The sequence below is a fragment of the Pinus tabuliformis genome, chromosome 5_2 (genome assembly GCF_031772625.1).
Source record: "Pinus tabuliformis cultivar Carrire ecotype Pingquan chromosome 5_2, CPIR1, whole genome shotgun sequence".
NCBI lineage: Eukaryota > Viridiplantae > Streptophyta > Pinopsida > Pinales > Pinaceae > Pinus > Pinus tabuliformis.
This window is the reverse complement of record NC_142306.1, coordinates 901,575,230-901,591,072: the sequence shown is the minus strand read 5'-3', so window position 1 is coordinate 901,591,072 and position 15,843 is coordinate 901,575,230.

The window sequence follows — 15,843 nt, the reverse complement described above, 5'->3', positions numbered from 1 at the left end:
ACATCCATTTGGTATACTTTGAATTTCCAAAAACTGGAAAGATCAAGAAACATTCTTATGGCTTCAAGTCTGGCAACAGGTGCAAAAGTTGCTTCAAAATCTATACCTTCTTGTTGAGCATACCCTTTACACACAAGTCTGCCCTTGTTTCTAATGACTTCTCCATTTTCATTCAGCTTGTTCTTGAATATCCATTTAGTTCCTATAATATTTTTATCATGAGGTCTAGGAACTAATTCCCAAGTGTCATTATTTTCAATTTGCTCAAGTTCTTTATCCATGGCCTTGACCCAACATTCATCTTTGCATTCTTCATTTACATTTTGAGGTTTGGTGGAGGTCACCGTAATAGTTCTTCTTGTTTGTACACCAGCCTCCCTTTCTCCTAAAATTTGAGTTTCTGGATGATTTTCTGAACATACCTGGACAGAATCTTTTCTTCTACCATTATATCTTCTTATGGTGCTTCATTGGTTTCTTCTTCAACATAATTTTGATTTGATGTGGGAAAGTAATCCCCATCTTCTTCATTGTCATAATCTTATGTTGATTTTATATTTTTTGGATTTCTGCATGCTTCATCAACTACAACATCAATGCTTTCAACAATTTTCCCAAGTCTTTTATTATAACATTTATATCCTTTACTTCTGGAAGAATAACCAAGAAGAATGCCTTCATCTGCTCTGGGTTCAAACTTACCAATTTTTTCATCAATCCTTTTGATAAAACATTTTCTTCCAAAAACCTTAAAGAATTTTACAGTAGGAGTCTTACCATACCAAAGTTCATGTGGAGTTTGAGTGCTATTTACCCAAATATTTTCTTTGTTGAGAATAGTCATGGCAACGAATGCAGCTTCACCCCAGAAGGTTGCAGAAGTTACAGATTCATCTAGCATGGCTCGAGCCATTTGTTGAACTGTTTTGTTCATCCTTTCTACTACACCATTTCACTGAGGTGTTCTTGTAGTGGAAAATTCCCTTTTTATTCCATGTTGTTCACAAAAGTCAAAGAATTCATCTGATATAAATTCCCCTCCTTGATCAGATCTGAGGCATTTGATTTTTCGATCTGATTCGTTTTCAACCAAAGCTTTGAAGGCTTGGAACTTTTCAAATGCTTTGTATTTATGCTTTAGAAGACCTATCCAACACATTCTGGAAAAATCATCAATGAACAAAATAAAGTATTCTTCTCCACGAGGTGACCTTTTCCTTGTTGGTCCACATAAATCAGTATGGACAAGTTCAAGAGGCTTACTAGCTGACCCTTCTATTTCCATGAAGTGAACTCTAGTTTGCTTACCGATTTGACATGGTTTGCATATTGTATTTTCTGGGATGCTGATATCTAGAATATCACGAACATCCTTGAGTCTACATGCTTTTTTTATTTGAGAAAAGATTAGATGTTCCAATCTTCTATGCCACAGCCAGTTTTCATCATTTTTGCTTAGATAGCATTGTTGTTTTCCTCCTTTGAGTATGTATAAGTTGTTTGGAGTTCTTGTACCTTTGATCATGGTCTCTCCTGTATCAAGCTCACGAACAACACATCCATTTGATCGAAACACCACTTCATTTCCTTGATCACACATTTGACTGACACTCAACAAGTTATGCTTTAAACCATCTACATACATAACATTTCCAGCTTTAACCTTTTCTTTCAAGAAAACAGAAACTTTAAATTTTATGACAGTTGGAGTGTCATTTCCAAATGAGACATTCTTTTCCTTTTCTCAGGCATTATATGAGTGAAGTTTCTCTTTATCACCTATCATATGTTTGGAGCATCCACTGTCAATGTACCATTGATTTTCTTGTCCTTCTGCATACAAGGCTATACCACATCTTTATGTTTGAGATTCTTTCCTTCTCCATATCTTGGGATTTAATAGTGTTCGCTCCTTTTGAGGTGTTTGCCAAAATTTCCTCCTTCATTCAGATTCTTTATGATCAAAGTTGTTACAAATTGAGCATTCTATTTCATTTTCAAGTGGAGAAAAGTTATTATAGGAACTTCTCTTGATCCCTGTTACATTCCTTTGATTTTGTGCTTCTCTAGTCATGATGGTTCTGTAAGCAACGCATTGAGTAGCTTTGTGCCCAAAATTATGACATGAAAAACATTTCCCATTAAAGAAGTTTCTGTGACTATCGAAACTATTTACCTGTTGATTGTAGTTTCTATTGATATTCATATTTGGAGCAAATTGAGTATGATTTGCTTGAGGTTGGTTGTGGCTTCTATTGATATTCATCCTTGGAGAAAATTGAGTATGATTTACCTGGTGATTAGATTTATGCCTTTGCTGACGATTGTCATACTGTTCACTAGTCTTTGCTACATCAAGTTAGCTTTTGGTGGAAGTTGACGGCTTTTGTGATTGAGATTCTTCTTCAGTATATCCAAGACCTGTCTTTATCAGAGGAGAACGCTGAATTTTGATAATTTCATTTAAAGTTTCTGATCCTTTAGAAAATCTAAGATTGAGAGATTTTGTTTTTTCAATATCTTTTCTTAGACCCACAATTTCACATTCTAGTTTTTCATTGTGTTTTTCTTTTTCAGCAAGTTGGTATGTCAAGGTATCTATGATCATATTCTTTTCTTCTAAACAGATTTTGAGTTGAGAGACTTCTTCATGAAAGTTTTCCTCTTCTAAAGCATCCCAAAAATCATCATTGTCATAAGCCATGAGAAGTCTATAATCATCACTTTTAGATAAACCATCACTATCCTCTTCCAAACTATCCCAAAAATCATCGTTATCATAAGCCATGAGAAGTTTGTAATCTTGACCAGTTTCATCTTCATCACTATTAGATAAACCATCGTTATCTTCATAAGTATAGTAACTCCTTCTATTCACAACTTGTTTCATATTCCCTTTTGCATATACCTTTCATTTTTCATATTTATCTTTATGAGGACATCTGGCAGCATAATGACCGACTTTACCACAAGCAAATCATTTGAAAGGTAGCTTACCTCTGAACCTTCCAGAACCCTGTTGAAGCTTCTTGACAAAATTTACCTCATCTTCTTCTTCTGAAATGTGTCCTGATTCATTGTGTTCTTCCTTTTCTTTTCCTTTTGTTGAAGCTTTAAATGTCGCTTCTCTCATATCTAATGGACCTCCTATTCTCATCTCAAAAGAAGTTAGGATTCCATGAAGCTGTGTCATAGTGATATTTTACAGATCTTGTTTTTCTTCTATGGCAGTCACGTTTGATTCAAATTTAGCAGACAAGGATCTCAAAATTTTCTCAACTAAGGTAATTTCCTTTATTTCTTCACCCAGATTCTGCATACAATTAACAACCTCATCTATACGTAACAAGTAACTAGCTATACTCTCATCACTATGCATATTAAGAGTTTCATACTGAATTCTGAGAGTTTGAAGTTTATCACGTTTTAGCTAAGAGTCTCTTTGTAGCTCTGAACGATTTTGTCCCATATCTCTTTCACTGATTTGAGCTGCATGAATTTGACAAATATTGATTGTGACAAACTTTCCAATAAAGTATTGACAGCTTTGGCATTGGTTTCATATTGCTTTTTACCTGTCGTATTTGTAGGAATTGTTGTTGGAAATGTATATCCTCCTTCCACAATTTCCAAGACATCTATTCCAAGAGATTGTTTATAGGTTACGATCCTTATTTTCCAATAAACAAAGTTTCTCCCATCAAATATTGACGATTTGATGGATCCCATGCTTTCGTGATTATTCATCTTGATGGATCTTCCTTCAAGTGATCAAGATTCTTCTGAAGGACCTGCTCTGATACCAATTGTTGGAAATAACACTGAGAGGGGGATGAATTAGTATTATCAGATCAATAATTTTATTTCCCAACAGATTTATATACGCTACTTCAGTGAAGTGTACTAGCATGTACACGCAACTGTGATTAAGGAAACCAACGTATATCCATAGAAATTGTGATTTAGACAATTTATCATGTGTTCATCTTAAACTAGTACATCAATAACTTATTAGACAGTGCAATAAAATCATAATAAAGCATCACACATAAGCAAAACACATGAACACCAAGATTTAAGGTGGAAACTCAATGTGGGTTAAAACCACCTGCTTCTATCGTCTCTGTCTTCTTTTCATAATAAGAAAATCTATTTACAATCTTGTACTGGTGTAGACTCATACTAGTACCCAGGCACCCACCTGTAGAAGGCTACAACCTTCTCTCATTTTCCAAATTCTACTAGAAGGGAGCTACAACCCCCTAGCTCTTGTGCAAGCCAATTTGTTTACTAGTACGTAGGTGCTGACCTACAAAAGGACCATGTTTCATGAATTTTCAGACTGGATACTCCTGGATCACAACACCACAATCTAAAGGCCATGTTTCATCCAATTTTCATATTGGACCCATCAAAAAACTTTTAAACTTAAACTGCATCAACCAACATTTAGTTAATCTAAGCAATCAGATCACTAACACCAGAACATTGTTGAACCCAAAAACCTGCATCATTATTCTGAACCGGCTGTAACCTCAAAACCATGCATCAGAGTGTATACACTACTTGGCTAAACCCAAACTGTGTGTATACGCTACTTCCGTTAATAAAACCTGTGTATACCTTCAAAACTACTACAAACATAAATTTTTGAATCAAGTCTATGCCAACCAGCAATATACTGAATATCTATTGTCAACTTATAGAGCTTTACACAGGCAGCGACAGAGATCACTTCTTCTCACTTATACAATCAATCAATCAAATACTAACCTCCTTATGCATTCAGTTTTACATTCAGATCTAAGAAGACTTCATTGACAGACAACAGTAAAACAACAGAATTTGATCAGATAGATTAGTCAGATCTGAAAAAGAAGCTTTTCTTTTGTACACGCTATTTTGAAGAGTATAACCTATGTGTACACATGCTTTTGAAGAGACGAACCAGCGTACATATCTACAAATATCAACTCATAACTTTGTTGCACTTCTGAACTTCAGACAAACTCAGATCACGACATTTAAAGAATAAAACAAGCATACACATTCAGATCTAGCCCAACCAATATCAGATCATCCAATAATAAGTCACTTCAGGTCTCATGATCCTAATCCAACATTGAATTCAAGGTGCACAAAGTATTTTAGATCAAATCACAAACATAGCCCCTGCAACATAAAATATACTTCAGATAGAAGTATTCCTTAGAAACCCATACACTTGCACATTTGTTTTAATCTAACACTTCATAAGATATTCATTGCTTGTGCACTTAGCCCTTTGATCTTCTCCTCCTTATATACTTAGATCCTTTGTCAATACCTCGGACCAAAACCACTTAGGACCAATACCTTGGACCAAATACCTAGGGTCAATACCTCGGACCAAATACCTTGGACCAATACCTTGGATCAAAATACCTTGGACCAAATACCTGAGACCAAAATCTTGGTTTTCCAACATGTACGCGCTTTTCCTCTTGTGGGAGTGTGCGTATACGTATACGCTCTTTTTGTTCTGCGGACCAATATGTATACGCAGTTTTGACTAAGTGGACCTGCGTATACTTCTTAAATTGCTTTACATCAACCTTTTCATTTACCTTCTTTATTCTAATCAATAGACCTCAGTTCCATCTTCATGTTCTTCTGACTAGTGCCCTGTTACCTTTGAATAGACCTGTTACACTGTAATTTTCCATATTACTTCTGAAATGATTCCTTTGAACTGCCCTGCATTTTGTCACATCTGTAAACACAACTGCCATGCATTCTGTCACATCTGATATCTCTCCTGTAGATTCATCTAGTTACCATATACAAGTGAGTTGTTCTACTGAAAGTGGGTTGCCATCAAGTACAACACATGCATCATAATGCCAACAATTATATCAGAGAAACTACTCAATATCCAATAACATACAAAGGCATGTGAAGGAATCTGGATATCAGGCTCTCGATGGATTAGTGAGACTAAAACATAGGTTATGATCCTCGGTACTCGATAACTGATGATGGGGTAAAAGTTACATGAACTTCGGTTTTGGTGGCCATCAACTAAAAAATACAAATCTCGGGTGATTGGGTTGAAAACTCAACAATTTTACTTAAAGAAAATTCTAGGAGTCAATACCCTGATGAAGAATGTGCCAGGTGTTTGAGCTAGGAGGGACACGGGCAAGTGAAGCGGGTTAAAAAAATATGAGAATTAAGGTGGAGAACATTGATATCATGATAAAAGATAAAAGAATCCCTTTGAGAAGGACCCATTATGGTACCACACATTATAACGTTTCTTGAAGGTATTTCTTGGCTGTAAAAATCTACCAAGAAACCAACTCAACCAATTTTAAGGTTCAAACTAGCCCTCAAACTAGAGGCTCCCTCAAGAGTTACAAGGATTTTTTATGTTCATTGTCACTTGATAGCAACCTATGAAGCACAATGGCCAGATATAGAAGTTGTATAGGGTGGTTACTTTGGGTTACCAATCCCTTCTTAAAAAATAAAGCCATCTCTTATAGAGGCCTTATCAAAGTGCCAACGTGTTATAGACATTTTTGTGCCTTACAGCATGAAGCATGAAATGTCGATAATCTGAGGGATCCAAAGTCCCTAAACATGTTGTTCCTACCCCTAGAGGAACAAGGTCAGCAAACCACAGCACTGAAAATCAGTTCTCCACCTGAAAACACTCAAAAACAAGCTATTTCTGGATCATGTCAGCTGCTCCACTGAGCATCTGCACTGAATGTCAACTGCTCCACTCTGTACCTGCGCTGAATGTCAAAAGCAATGAAGGCTACCTGCGCTGGGCGAGATTGGCCAAGTGGAACAGTCATTCTGCAAGGTTTCAAACGCCCAGGAAGCTTCCAAAATGACACTTGGATCAGGGAATTCGCCTTGTGATGAGTAAGAGGATCTAGATCTCCAAGTGGAAGCAAGAAACTCCAAGTGGACTCAAGAACTGAAGTGGGAGAGGACACTAGTCAGCTCCATGCCAGCCTCAAGCTGACTCATCCTTTCTCCAAAACTCCTATATATAGAGCTCTCTCATGAGGTCTAGGGAGGCTCGAATTTTGTGCAAGTAAGGAAGTGCTGTTGGTTTGAGTATAGAACTATTGGGTGATTTGCTTGAAGGAGGTGAAGAGGAGATTTCTTTCTGCTGGGAGGTGTTGCTGGATTGGGCCTATTATGGTTGTAACACTCTCAGAACTTTACTTCTTCCATTAATAAATTATTTGAGGTTCTTCTATATGCATGTGTCTCAATGGTGAATTGATGCTTGTATATTTGATTTATTCTAATCCCTGAATCGATTATGGATGTATGCTTCTTGTAGTTTCCTTTTCTTGTGCTTTTACAGGATCTTTGTGTAGCTAGGCCGGTGAAAGAGCAAGGAGCTAGGAGCAAGCAGCAAAGAGGGAAGATTGGATCAACCATTAGCGGAAGATAACGGTTAGTGGATCCCCTTTCTCTTCTTTCTCTCATCTCATAAAGAAGTAATCTTGAATAGCTTTGCATTCAGTTGTTTCTGAGGTACTATCACCCTTAGAGTGGGATAGGGTCATTCCGTATTGGATACTTTTCCCAACAACACAACGTTCATGATCAGGTGCTCAAAATTATGCTCAAAAATCAAAGTGTCAGAATTTTGTTAAACTTGGATTCAAATCAAAGAGATCATTATTCTGAATCCAATGGTGTGAACTACACTCAAATCTAAGCTCATATGCAGAAGTTAGAGCAAGTCAAAGTTCAACTTTGACTTTTCCACATGGTAGGATTGGATGAAGTGGCAAAGCCATTCAACGAATGAGGAGGCGCCAAGTGGCAGGTCACCATTGGCCCCCACATATTGCAAGTCATAGGCAAAAAGGAGTTAGAGAATCGGCACCAAAAAATTAGGGTTGCAATGTGATAAATCGCATATCGACGTTTTATAATCGGCCCCGGCAGGTTCGGGTTGCGATGTGATATCGCAGATCACAATCGCACACAAGTCCCGCATATCTAAGACCCTTGGTTATCCACTGATTGTGAAATGTGATAAGTTTGCGGATGCAATTTGTTTATGGATTTTTGTTAATACTCACATCGGGTCTGCCACATCGCCACCAAAATATGGTCCGCCACGCGGCAAAATATTCGCCCAGTTAGCGAATCTTGGGGCTAATTTGATGGTTAGTGGCTGGAAAAGGGGAATTTTTTGAGCAAATTGTGGGAGAAATGGGATAGGTCATAACTTCTGTAGTTCTTGTCCAAATTAGGTGCAAAAAGAGTCAATTCTAGCAGTTTTGGCTATTTTGAACTCATTGAGATAGGTTTCAGAGGCACTTGAGCATTGTAAACACAATTTTGATGTAATTTGGAGCATAATAGAGAGGCCTAAGCATTGGAAGATGGACCAAGGAGACGTAACCTAGGAGGGGTGAAATCCTCATCAAATATTTGTGTTGTGTGTTGTATTTTGATGTTCTTTGTTGTTATTTTGTTGTTGTTCAACATATGTTTTATGTTAAATTGTTTATAACATTTGCATAAGAAACTCTCATGGGAATCAGTTAATTAAGCAAAAATGGTGAATCCTTAAGCACTTGATAAGCAAATGATAAGCATCTTGGGTTTTATTATGAATGGGGAATTAGCACAACATTACTAATCTGCTCCATTTCAGATCAAGTTGGTATCAAAGCCAGGTTTTTGCTTACTAGATTTGCTTGTGCAAATGATCCCAATCGGATCCATAAACAACTGTCAAAGAACCCTGACTGTATCGGGATGAAACAAATCCTTGAAGAATCCAAAACAGTAATCGAAAACCCTGAACCAGTGGCCATGGTAGCTGGCATGGAATGACGAGGTCCTCGGTCAAAGTGCGCTAACCGAGGCCCATGGAGACTGCGCAGGAGGTCGATGTAGCCCCTGGGAGCCCCGGAATCGGGAAAAGGATCTGATTTTTTATGCGCGATTAGCGCATCACTGGGCAAACAGGGCCGAAATGGAGGGGCCTTAAGCCCTTGGTCACTTTGGGAGCCAAAGGACCGTGGGCGAAGAAACGAAAAGTGCCAACGTACGAAGGTGGGACCCACGACCTGAAAACCAGCAGTTTTGATCGAGGCGCCCTTGAACAGTTAGAGGTTTTGGAGGAGAGCGGAGCGATCCCACTCAGTGATTGACGCGTGGCAGCGGAGGTGAGAAAAAAACTGCCGTGATCGCGCGTTATCGGTCGATCAAGTCAACCACGCTCGACGTGCGTATGACGTTGGATCTGGAGGAGCCCAGATCGGATGGCTGAGATTGCGCCTGATAGACAGAAGCAGAATCGACAGGGAATCAAGCCACGATTTAAGGGGATTTGGAATCCGTTTGACTACCACGGTGGAGAAAGAACGTATCCATGACATAACCAAAGAAACGGATCGACGAATAGGTTGGCGATGTTCCGATGGAGACACGTGGCTACTTCCTGATCGTTCATGCTGACACCGAACAGGGAACTCCAAGCACGCAGGCAGTAGGCAAATCGAAGTAGGCAGGAGAGGAACCGAATAGGTATGGAGATCGAATGGCTAAAGCCATGAAGAAAGACAGCCGAATAAGAGACTCAGAGAGAGGAGGCATAGAGAGGATTCCAAGCGATCAAGAGAGACAGTGAACAGTGAACCCTGGGAGGAGGACTAAACATAGGGAGCAGTAAAACCAAGCAGAGGAGACAGAGGGCCGAGCTGACCACAGGCAGCATCGAGCACCAGAGAGCTTGAAGAATCAAGCCTTCCCATAGAGGAATCTGTCCGGATTGAGCACCACAGTTGGATCTTTCCACTGTAGACCAAGGGTCACAGAGCTGGTAGGAAGAACAAGAGTCTGTGTACTCCGAGTGGCTTGGGGAATCCAAGAACCACCCTGCCAAGCAAAATCTGCTTCAGGAGAACTCATATTGAGTCCCTGTATTGTAATTTCTCTGCTGAAAGACAAAATAAAACAAGGCCACCACTGAAGTTGGACTGGAGACGTAGCCCTGGAGAATAGGGTGAACTCCTTATTAAAAAGTGTTTGTGTCTTTGTGTTGCTTATTGTATTTCTCTGTTGTCTTTCTGCTTATTTTCTATGTATTGGCAATCTGATCGATCGGTTGCTTAAATAACACAAAACACACACACCATCACATGAGTCTGTAATACCTTTTGTTTAATAAATCTTCAACTGAGGTCACTCATAAGGTGATTATCAGATCAAGTGGTATCAGAGCTCTGGGTTGTAAGGTTAGACAAGCTTGTGTTGGTTTAGCTGTGAATGCTTACTAGATCAAAGCTCAAATTAGGAGAAGGAGAGTTGGTGGAAGCTAATCCTGAAATTGAGAGAGTCTATTCTCGGAAGACAATTTCAGAAGAAGGTTCTATAGGGCCAGACCCTCAATTCATATAAAGTTTCCTAGCTATAAAGTCTATGGTAGAAGAAATGTATAGGGACTTTAGAAAGCATAAGGGTGAAGATTCATCAAGCTCTAAGCAAGATAAAGAAGAAGACGAATCTCATTCCCATGACCACTCAAAAGGAAAGGGAAAAGAAGAAAGCTTCCCTACACCTCCTAATAGCCTTGTGCATAATAAGAAAGCATCTTTGATTAAGTTAGATGTTAAATTTGATTTGCCTATATATGATGGAGAGCTAAATGCTAAAAAGTTGGACAATTGGATTAGAAAAATTGATGTGTATTGGAGAGTACAAAATATAGACTCAGACAAGAGTAAGATTCAGCTGGCAAGCCTACACCTAAGAGGCACTACCTTGGTTAAGTGGGAAGGAAGAACCCAAGCTGATATGAGGAAGCATGGTAAGACCATCTCTGTCTGGAATGGATTTGTTACTGCAATCAAAAAGCGGTTCTATCCATTGGCCTACATGCAACAAGCCATGATGAGATGGCAAACTCTTCGGCAGTTGAAAGGGCAAAGTCTGCAAGGGTATACTCAAGAGTTCAGAAAGAGAGCATTGATGTTGTACATAGCTACATGAGGCATACCATCCTCATGTTTAATCCCACTAGTATAGATGAGGTATCTATACAAGCTACTCATCTAGAGGCTAGAGGAAAGAATGGAAATCCAGAAGTTGGGGGACCATCCCAACCCACTGTAAGCAAGAGCAAGGAGAAAAGAAAGCAGAAGTGGAAAGCAAGGAAGGTTAACACTGCACATAAAGGCAAAGATTCATGCACTCACTGTAAAAAGGAGGGGCATGATGATGAGCACTGTTGGATTCTGAATCCAGAGCTGAGACCTAAGAAGTCCGAGGGCAAGAAGAAGAAGACTGTTGCAGCTATTCAGAAAGATTTGGGGTCAGACTCGGGAGATGAAACAACCATTGCAGCCACAGGTATAAAAGGTAAGAATTCTGAAGCATCTACTAGTAATTCTGCTCAATCTGTCATTGATGAAGAACATGAGAGAAAAAGGCATGAGCTTTTCCATATTCGAGTTCTTTCCAAAAATCAAAAGATTGATACTTTATTTGATAGTGGCTCACAAGTAAATCTGATTTCTGTAGCAATTGTAAAGAAATTGGGATTAGCAACTACACCTCATAAGAAGCCATACCCATTAGGATGGTTGAATGATAAAGCACAACTACATGTGACTAGAGAGTGCAAACTCAAGTTTTCTTTTGGGTCAGCGTTTGTAGATGAGGTTGAGTTAGATGTAATTCCTTTGGATATATATGGAATTGTTTTAGGAAGTCCTTACTTGTATGATAGAAAGGCTATTTTCTATAGAGCTGAGAACAAGTATCTACTTGTTAAAGATGGAATCGAATACTTTGTAAGAGCTCATAAGCTCAAGAATAATTATACTCTCATAAACTCAGGACAAATGAAAAGAATGATAAATTCATGCAAACAGTTCTTACTGATGGTTGTAAAGGAAAAGAAAACTGATAAAACCAATGTATTTGAGGGCTGTAATTCTGATTAGCAAGCTGATATAGAAAAGATTGTTTCCGAGTATGATGTCTTGTTTCAAGAACCTCAAGGTCTGCCACCCAAAAAGGGAATAGTACATGATATTATTTTGCAGCAAGATGTTCCTTTGCCTAACATTGGGATGTACAGGTTATCTTCTTTAGAGAATGCTGAAATCAAGAAGCAGGTGCAGGAGTTGCTCCAGAAAGGGTTCATCAGGCCTAGCACATCACCATGTGGGTCACCAATCGTTTTGGTGAGAAAGAAAGATGGCTCATGGAGAATGTGCATTGATTATCAAGCACTGAATAAAATAACAATCAAAAATCGTTATCCCCTTCCTCACATAGATGATCTTTTAGATTAACAGAAGGAAGCTATTTATTTCACCAAGCTGGATTTCCAAAGTGGATACCATCAGGTCAAAGTTGCAAAGCAAGATACATGGAAGACTGCTTTCAAAACAAAGCAGGGATTGTATGAATGGCTAGTTATGCCTTTTGGCCTAACTAATGCCCCTGCTACTTTCACGAGATTAATGAATGATGTACTCAGACCTTTTCGTGATGATTTTGTTATTGTGTACCTGGATGACATTCTGGTTTTTAGCAGACATTAGATGTTTTGAAAAGAGAAAAACTTTATGTTAAACTCTCCAAATGTGAATTTGGCAAAACCTCTCTAAATTATTTGGGTCATATAGTAGGGGGAGGTGAATTGAAAATAGATCCCTCTAAAGTGGCAGTCATTGTAAACTAGCCTAAACCCAAGTCTGCTACAGAAGTGAGAAGCTTCTTAGAAGTAGCATAGTATTGGAGGAAATTCATTTCAAATTTTTCCTCAATTGCAGCTCCCTTACATGCTTTGACAGGATTGAACAAGGTGTTTCAGTGGGGAGGCAAACAGCAGAAATCCTTCGACACCTTGAAAGAAAAAATTAGTACAGCACCCGTACTAGCACTGCGAGATCTACAAAGACCATTTGAGATCCAAACTGATGCCAGTGACTATGCCATAGAAGTAGTGTTGACACAGCACGGTAAACCCATATGTTATCATTCTGAGACTTTTAATCCTGCAGTAGTCAACTATCCTACATATGATAAGGAATTGTATGCATTAGTTCAGAGTGTGAAAAAGTGGAAACATTACTTAATGGGAAAAGAAACAGTAATACATATTGATCATCAACCACTTCAATACCTACACTCCCAAACTAAGTTGAAACAATCAAGACATTATAGATGGATGGGTTTTCTACAACAGTTTCATTTAGTCATCAGATATAAAATGGGCATACATAACAAGGTTGCAGACATGTTATCTAGACCCATTATAAATGCATCTACCATACTTAAGCATAATTATGTGTTGCATGAAAGCTACATAGAACAATATGCTCAGGACATGGACTTTAAAGATGTATATGCAACTTTGAGTCAAGGCAAAAGAGTAGAAGAATTGGACTATCATGTGAAGGACCGACTCTTATATCATTGTGGGAAACTCTGAATTCCACAAACTGAGAGAGCAAAGATAATTAGGGAAGCACACACTTCTCTGATATCAGGTCACTTTGGGGTAAGTAAAACAGTTGCACAGCTGCAAAGGTTCTGTTATTGGCCAAGAATGAGTGAGACAGTTTCTAGATATGTAAAGGGGTGTGCTATGTGTGCTAAAAGAAAGCCCAGCAATAGAAAACTAGGCTTATACACTCCCTTGCCAGTTCCTTCTCACCCTTGGGAGAGTATTTCCATGGATTTCATGGGAGGAGTGCCTAAATCTAGGAAAGGTCATGATTATCTATATGTTGTTGTGGATAGGTTCAGCAAAATGTGTATTTTGATACCCTGTAGTAAATAGATTACAACTGAACAAACTGCAAAATGGGTTCATTTTGGATTACCCACTTCTATTGTATCTAATCAAGACACCCGATTTGTGGGGAAGTTTTGGTCCAGTCTATGGGAACTAATGGACACCAAGTTAAATAAAAGCACAGCTTTTCATCCACAAACAGATGGCTAGATAGAAGTAGTTAACAGGACAGTGATCCAGTTACTAAGAGGATATTGCAGCAAACACCCTAAGCTTTGGGATGAAAAATTGTGTTATGTGCAGCATGCTTACAATAGAGCCAAACACTCTTCTACCTAGAGATCTCCTTTTGAGACCTACTTTGGTTTCATACCAAGGTCTCCCTTGGATTTTGTCTTTGGTAAGGATACCATGGTTGATAGACACAATGATGTGGACAAGGCAACTAGGTTCATTGAATAGACCCAGGAGATCCACTAGGTAGTACAGGAACAGCTGGAAAAGAGCCATGCCAAGTACAAGGCTAGGCATGATAAGCATCGGATGAAGCACAGTTTTCAAGTTGGAGACCAAGTCTGGCTGTATATCAGCAACGACAGGATGCAAGGTGAAGGTAAGAAGCTAAAACCTATCAGGTATGGACCCTTCAGGATACTTGAGAAGATTGGTGAAAATGCTTTTCGCCTTGATCTGCCAGTTTACATGCACATCTACTCAGTCGTGAATGCAGATTGCTTGAGATTGTTTGAACCTTCAATGGTTGAGGACCCTGAAGAGCAGAGTCAATTACCTTCTGTTGATGACCTGCTACCTGAATATCTTAATGAGTTACAGGAAGACACAGTGCTGGACAGGAAGGTAAGGATGACACGCAGTGGACAGGTGGAATACCTCAGGATTGGGCTTAAAGGTTCAAAGCTGAGCAATGCGAAGTGGATTGAGATTGGACAAGTGAGATAGCAGTTTCCTCACTTAGTCGATGCTTGAACAAAACCAACTTTTGGTGGTCCAAAAGCTTTCAATAGGGAGGCCGTGATCCAAATCGGATCCATAAATGACTGTCAAAGAACCCTCATTGTATCAGGATGAAACAAATCCTTGAAGAATCCAAAACAACAATTGAAAACACCCTGAACCAGTGTCCATGGCAGCCGGTGTGGAACGACGATGACCTCAGTCAAAGCGCGCTGACCAAGGCCCATGGAGATTGCGCAGGAGGTTGATGTAGCCCCTGGGAACCCCGGAACGGGAAAAGGAGCTGATTTTCGATGCATGATTAGCGCATCGCTGGGCAAACAGGGCCGAAATGGAGGGGCCTTAATCCCTTGGTCACGTTGGGAGCCAGAGGACCATGGGCGGAGAAATGAAAAGCGCCAATGTACGAAGGTGGGACCCACAACCTCAAAACCGGTGGTTTTGATCGGGGCACCCTTGAACGGTAAGAGGTTTTGGAGGAGAGCGGAGCGATCCCACTCAGCGATCGATGCGTGGCAACGGAGGTGAGAGAAAAACCGTCATGATCATGCTTTATCGGTCTAGCAAGTCAACCACACTTGACGTGCGTATGACGTTGGATCTGGAGGAGCCCAGATCGGACGGCTGAGATTGCGCCCAATAGACAAAAGCGGAATCGACAGGGAATTAAGCCGCGATTTAAGGGGATTTGGAATCCGTTTGACTGCCACGGTGGAGAAAGAACGTATCCATGACATAACCGAAGAAACGAATCGACGAACAAGTTGGTGCTGTTCCGATGGAGACACATGGCTACTTCCCGAGCGTTCATGCTGACGCCGAATAGGGAACTCCAAGCACGCAGGCGGTAGGCAAATCGACGTAAGCGGGAGAGGAACCGAACAGGCATGGAGATCAAATGGCTAAAGCCATGAACAAAGATAGTTGAATAAGAGACTCAAAGAGAGGAGGAATAGAGAGGAGTCCAAGTGACCAAGAGAGACAGTGAACAGTGAACCCTGGGAGGAGGACTGAACATAGAGAGTAGTAAAGCCAAGCAGAGGAGACAAAGGGCTGAGCTGACCACAAGCAGCATCGATCACCAG